Source organism: Corylus avellana, chromosome ca1, assembly GCF_901000735.1.
Source record: "Corylus avellana chromosome ca1, CavTom2PMs-1.0".
Taxonomy (NCBI): Eukaryota; Viridiplantae; Streptophyta; class Magnoliopsida; order Fagales; family Betulaceae; genus Corylus; species Corylus avellana.
In genome coordinates this window covers 49,047,540-49,054,304 of record NC_081541.1, presented here as the reverse complement: position 1 = coordinate 49,054,304, position 6,765 = coordinate 49,047,540, and the positions used below count along the sequence as shown (strand labels likewise).

The 6,765-nt window shown below is 34.8% G+C and overlaps 1 long non-coding RNA gene and 1 pseudogene across 1 annotated transcript; both read left to right on the top strand.

Annotated features, from left to right (window-relative positions):
* The window catches only part of LOC132174148 (uncharacterized), a 2,113-nt pseudogene extending 1,520 nt beyond the window's left edge, over positions 1 to 593 (top strand).
* A 1,872-nt stretch (positions 594 to 2,465) lies between these two features.
* LOC132162893 (uncharacterized) lies at positions 2,466 to 4,527 on the top strand. The gene is made up of 2 exons (XR_009438270.1): positions 2,466 to 2,829; positions 3,364 to 4,527. It is a non-coding gene; the product is annotated as an uncharacterized LOC132162893 (long non-coding RNA).
* Positions 4,528 to 6,765: the final 2,238 nt, after the last annotated feature.

Here is a 6,765-nt window from a genome sequence, read left to right as displayed (position 1 = left end):
CTCCATGTCTTGATTTTTGATCTTCCTCTTTGCTATTATTTTTTATATGTTGTGCTTGTGCTGTGGATCATGACGGCCAATTAATGATCAAATATGTTCTGTTTTACCATGTTTTATAGGTGCTATTTGTTCACAAATACAGTGGTGGGACGGTTCTTGATTCTGCAATTCTTATCTCCCTGGGTACTTTGTGTCCACTGCAAGCATGATCTACGCCCAACACCTAACACAAGGGATTTCAGAGCCACCAGTTGGTTTGAAGTATCCTGGAATTTTACTGTTTCTTATAGGAATCAGTGGCAACTTCTACCACCATTTCCTCCTCTCCAAACTGAGGGGAGAGGGTGAGCGAGAATACAGAATTCCCGAGGGTGGTTTATTTGACTTTGTGATTTGCCCACATTATCTTTTTGAAATTATAGGTTTCTTAGGGATCTCATTTATCTCTCAAACATCCTATGCATTTTCTTCCACTCTGGGCACTATCTTTTACCTGATGGGAATGAGTTATGCCACTAGGAGATGGTACTTCTCAAAATTTGAAGATTTCAGTGAGGATGTACGTCAAGGCTCTCATTCCATATGTTTTCTAGAATGTAAAACCCACTGAAAACATGTTTAGTTTAAAGATATAATAATGTTTGGATTCCAATTGTAAAAGTATGTTGTTTGATCGCTGGGCGGGCTCCTTCACATCTTATTTAAACTAGGACTTGATTCATGAGTCTAAAGGAACAAGATGGAGTTTCCAAAAAAATTATTATTTTATATTTTTTTTCTTCAATCCCAAAATTTATGTTTATAAATAAAATAAAAAATTATTAATATTCTATGGGTAGCCGACCACCCATGTTGTGATGTTATGATTATTATTATTATTATTATTATTATTATTTTTCAATTTTTGGGTATATATATAATGTGTACTTTAGGAATTTCGATTCAATTCGAGTCATCAACAAAAGGATATAAATAGTCACTTTATTCCTTCTTCTTATATTCCGAAAAGCCATAATGCTTGTTCTTTTTCTTAAAAGAAAAACGATTTCGTGTACAATAGGTAGCCTTCGGAAGTAAGGCTTCCAACAACAACTGTCCACCGAAGTGCACTGCTAGTGAACAACAAAATAGTTGGAAATGGGCTAGAGGCTTGCTTGGATCAAGTGTTTTATTAACATAAATTATTTTCACATTTATATCATGTCAAAACATTTGTTAACTATAACAGGGAAGACATCTCCTTAAAAAGAAAAAGAAAAAAGAAAAAGTAAAACATTATCAAACACAAATCATTCCTCTTTATTAAAAAGCTATTCAAAATTAGATGCAATATGGAGAGTGAATGGCACTCTATCCAAGTCCGATAAATATCATCCCATGTAACCCTTTTCCTTATTCAATTAAAAAAAAAAAATCCGATAAATATCCAAAAACCCTAAACGCTCTCTTCTCTCTCCCTACAAACACCCCAGCCGTCAAAGCTTCAGGATGAGTCATTCTCTTTTACTGTTGGCTTTTACTTTTACTGAGCTTCTGTCGTAAAGATACAACTTTTATCTTTTTAGAGTTTTCTCTAGATCTATTTATTGTCTTTGACGATTTACCCCCGACCCTCATAAAAATGCAGCTAATGCCTCCTCTACATGCCATATCACCCTCCTCGATAGTCATCTTCTCCACTGCATTGTCGGCCAGATTTATGAAGTTTCGAAGATGGGTTTTTTCAAAATTAGATCTTCCTTCCTCCACCAATTTTAGCCTGCAACACGTCATACCACCACCCTCACTGGCATCCCTGCTTCTTGGTGTTGCCATTCGCTCCCTCCCTCGACATCCACCTGCCAGAGCGTGGACTACACGCTCCTGCGTGTGGATCTAACGCGCTTGACAGATTTCTCATGAAGCTCTCCTCCGCCGAAGCTGCTGTTTTATGATTTTTTTATGTTATTTTCTATCTTCATGTTGTTGTTTACATATTAACCCAAACTGTTTGGACTTCAGACTATTTGTCTGTGTTGGAGATCCCCTTTCTATTATTCTTGCTCTTCTTAGTCTATTCAGTTTTCTTGAAAGCTAGACTAGATCTAAGCTACCATGTCTTAGTCTGTTCGGCTTCTTTGGAAGTCAGATTAGTAGATCTAAGTTTATAAGGGTTCTTTTACTCCCAATGATTTTATCCATTATAGTGGGTTGGGGCGTCAAAAGCTATATTCTCAAGTGACTTTCACCTTCTTGAATTTTCTTTGAACTCTAAGGTGCTTGTAGTCTATTTTAATTGGGTTATTTTGCTGCTCTTCTATTTTTATTTTGTCTTTTTCTGTAACTTGTTCTATTGTTGCAATAAAGTTGTATTAAAAAAAAAAAAAAAAAAAAAAAAAAAGGTCGGATAAAGGCAATTGGGTTGGTTGAATGATTCGTTGCCCAATATCATTAAAGACGTGTACAATACTCCACCATCCACATGGGTACATGTGACGGTGGACCGAACCTCTCATCTTATTTAACGGTCATCTCATCCATCTTTGCATCGAACACTCAGATCTCTGAAACAGAGGCTCTTCGATCTTCACCATGGCGGATCTCCTCCTTCCTGCTGAGATCTATTCTACGACCACCCCCTTCTCTTTTCATCAAGGGGATGTCGGTGATTGGCTTAACATCATGAGCCATTATTGGGATATCCGAAGGGAGGGGAAAGCACTTGCATGGAAGAAAGCAAATTAAACTTTCCGGCAGAACCACCGGCGTGCTCATTGTAGCATCAGGATGTCCGATTTCTGTTCGCTCGATGCAGATCTGACCATTCATTTCTTCAAGAGGATCTTTGAGGTACAGTTTCATATGAACACTAGTTTACTGCCGATTTGATTCTCAACAATGTGGTTTACTTAATTGTAATATTAGATCAGTACTTTAGTTGATGTGAAACTGACCCAGAACAGATTTTGATGTCTTCCAACAAATTTTGTTTCCTTTTTGATCGATCTGCTTGGCAAATGTTATGGATCTTGTTTTTACTAACTGATGAAACAAATAATATTGAGAAACAAAACCCCCACAAGCAGCAAATGTTGGAGTCCACAAGATCTGTGAATCCTAATCCATTAAAACTGTAAAATCCTATTCTTTCTTTGATTGTGAATCCGATTTTCTCCTGGTAATATCTTTACATTGTACTCAAAATTAGTTTAATGTTTGAGAATCATTTTTGCTGCCGTGGAAACATAGCTAATCTTGTCTAACTACGTTAAATTTTTAGGATGTTCTTGGTGTCTTGATTTGCTCTGGATTAGTTCATTTGTATTAAAATTTCCTTTGATTTTTCCCTTGGTCAATTATATTTTGTTTTACCATGCTTTATAGGTGCTATTTGTTCACAAATATACAGTGGCGGGGTGGCTCTTGATTCTGCAATTCTTATCTCTCTTGGATACTTTGCGTCCGCTGCAAGACCTAACGCAAGGGATTTCAGATCCGCCAGTTGATTTAAAGTATTCTGGAATTTTGTTGGTTGGTTCTTTGAGGAATCAGCAGCAACTTTTACCACCATTATCTCCTCTCCAAACTTGAGGAGGATGACAGAAAATAGAGGAGGATTCCCAAGGGTGGTTTATTTGAGTTAGTGATATTCCCATACTATCTTTCTGAGAGTATAGGTTTCTTAGGGTGGTTTATTTGAGTTAGTGATATTCCCATACTATCTTTCTGAGAGTATAGGTTTCTTAGGGTTCTCATTTATCTCTCAAACATGGTATGCATTCTCTTTCACTCGGGCACTATCTATCTTTTACGTGATTGAAGGAGTTGGTACCTCTTCAAATTTGAAGATTGAAGATTTCGGTGAGGGAATGTTCGTGCATGTTGAATGAATAAGTCCTCCCAAACTTGATATATGGACATTCCCCAAGAATGCAATCGGGATGAGCAGGAAAACTGAGATCTGCACAATAGTAAAACCAGTGCTTTGGATCTCTTTCTTCTTCACAAATATCACAATAATATTCATCATCGGAATTAGTTTCATCTTTATAATAAAGTGTGAATTGTTGTTCATATGGTCTGTATCTTATGCTACCCGGTGCTTTAGCATATTTAAAATCTCGTTTAAAAAGATACGGATTATACTAACAATAGTTCATATTTTGTCATAAAGTTGAAGATAATTTTAGTGAGGAATATTATTGTGATATTTATGAAGAATAAAGAAATCCAAATCATTGGTTTTACTATTGTGCAGATTTTAGTTGTCTTGCTCATTCGGATTGCATTCTTGGGGGATGTACATATATCAAGTTTAGGAGGACTTATTTTTTCGGCACTACATATAGATTTTTGTTGTAAATCTGGATGCCCATACCAATTGCTTATAGGGCTATGATTTCATTGTTTTCCTATGATTAGTATTCTTGATTAAGTGGTAAAATTTATGTAAATGTTAGTGATCTTCACATAATTTCACATTTGTATTATAAATTTTATGAACCTATAAAAGTTGTTGAATACAGGAGTGTGTTACTTTGGTTATTATTCTTGAATCTCAATTAAGCGGTTGTGCGATTGAATGAGCTACAATTTCATTGAAACCAATGACGACTTACCATAAATGTTTTGAATATTTCCAATAGATTAAACTAGGAATGAGAAGCATTATCCATTTGTTTTCTAGAATGCAAAACATTAGTTTTAAGATTTAATGTTTTGGTTCTATAATGGTATGTGGCTTGATGGATCCGGAAGAGGGGATCCTCTCCTGGAGAGTATCCAGGTCATGGCTAGAGCTACAAATGGAACATGTGTCTCACTAATAAAAAATAATAATAAAATAATATTTAACATTAAAAAAAAATATAAAAAAAATTAATAAAAAAATAATGGCCATCTTGGCCATAGGGGAGCCAGCCAAGGGTGGCTGAACCACTCCCATAAGCTCTTGGGGGTGGTCTGGCCCCCTCAAGGGCCAAAAAAAAAAAAAAAATTAATGGGTTGACCCTTGGGGGTGACCGAACCACACCCGTTGGGCCAGGGGTGGCTTTGGCCACCCTAGACCAGCCGAAGCCTAATGGTCAAATAATTTATTGAAAGAAAAAGCATCCACATAGGCTTAAATTTCAATGCAGAGAGAAAAAAAAAACATACTAGAGGATTGAAAGGTGATGAGTTTTCCCGAAGATTTGGAGTTGGAATTCAAATTCAGCTTCTCCAGTGATTTCCTCACGGCCATCTAGTTTTCGCCTTTTTCCATCAAAACCCCTAAATTACAAACAAATCCCAAAAAAAAAAAAAAAACATACTAGAGGATTGAAAGGTGATGAGTTTTCCCGAAGATTTGGAGTTGGAATTCAAATTCAGCTTCTCCAGTGATTTCCTCACGGCCATCTAGTTTTCGCCTTTTTCCATCAAAACCCCTAAATTACAAACAAATCCCAAAACAAGTGAGAGAGATTTACAATCTTCGTTTTTCTATTTTATAAATGCCTTGTAATGAGACTTCATGACCTGTAATGGTTGGGAGTATTTTTAGTATATTGAGTGCAATGCCGGCTTGAGTTTATTAATTTGAGAAATATATCACCATCTCATAGGATGGTGACATGTTACTTAGAAACCAATTTTTTGAAAGAAAAAAGAAAAAAAAAAAAAGAAAAATTGATGAGTGTAGCATTTTTTGTTTCAATAAACTTTCATTAAAAACTTAACCTTGTTGTAATATATATGTGTTACAAACATATTTTCAACTCATTATTTTTTCTGAGTTTAAGATAGTGCATTGAATTTCTTATTAACTGTTTGCATTCCATCTCTTAAATGTTTATGACCGTTTATAAAAAACAATTTCTTTTTATACATTGAAGAGTGTTTAACGCATCGTCATGAGTTTTTAAAAAAATTCTAAGGACAACGCTCTTACGTGATTTTATAACATTGTAAGATTTTTTTCATACTTTATTTTTCATCTCTTGTAATTTATTTATTTTATTGTTAATTTTTAGATTCGAATTATTTTATAAAAATTTTGTGTACCATCCAAAATTATTTTCAACAACATGACCATTTACGCCCCACTTCAAGAGCCTATAACGAGTAGAAAAACAGTCTTTGATTGTGAGCCATGAAAAGAAGCATGCTTAGGGAATAGCATTGGAGTGCCAAGCTAGTTTACTCCGCTTTACTTTTTTGGAGAAATGCTATATTTTTCAAAAAAAAAAAAAATTGTTTAGAAGTTGGATTATCACCATCTCACATGATGATGATACATTTTCTAAAATACTAAATCTCCGGCACGATACATCATTTGAAAATACCTTTTGAAAAAAACAAAGGTAGTGTAGCACCTCTCCTCAACCCCATGATGCTTAACCTAAATAGCTTCCCAAATTTTGATACAATTATAAATCTTAGACTTCTAAGGCTGCTACTGACGAATATCATGAGGCTTGTTCGGGAATGACCTTTGGCTTTTAGGTGGCTTAAAATTGTAATAAGATTTAAGTGATGTGAAAAAAATAAAAATGTTTTGTATAAAAAAATTTGTTTTATAATAATTTTTTTTATTTGAAAATAATTAATGTAATGTCAAGAAAAAATGTTGGAAGTTGAAAAAATTGATGAATAGTATGCGTCTTTTAGTGTCTCTCGCCAAATCAGCCCCATTATTCCCTATATTTACAAGAGAGAATTACAAAAGCTCATATACTAATTACTTTCAAAGTTGTACTTTGCATGGGCTTGTTTGCCAAAGGAAGTTAAAAAGGAGGTGGAGTTTTA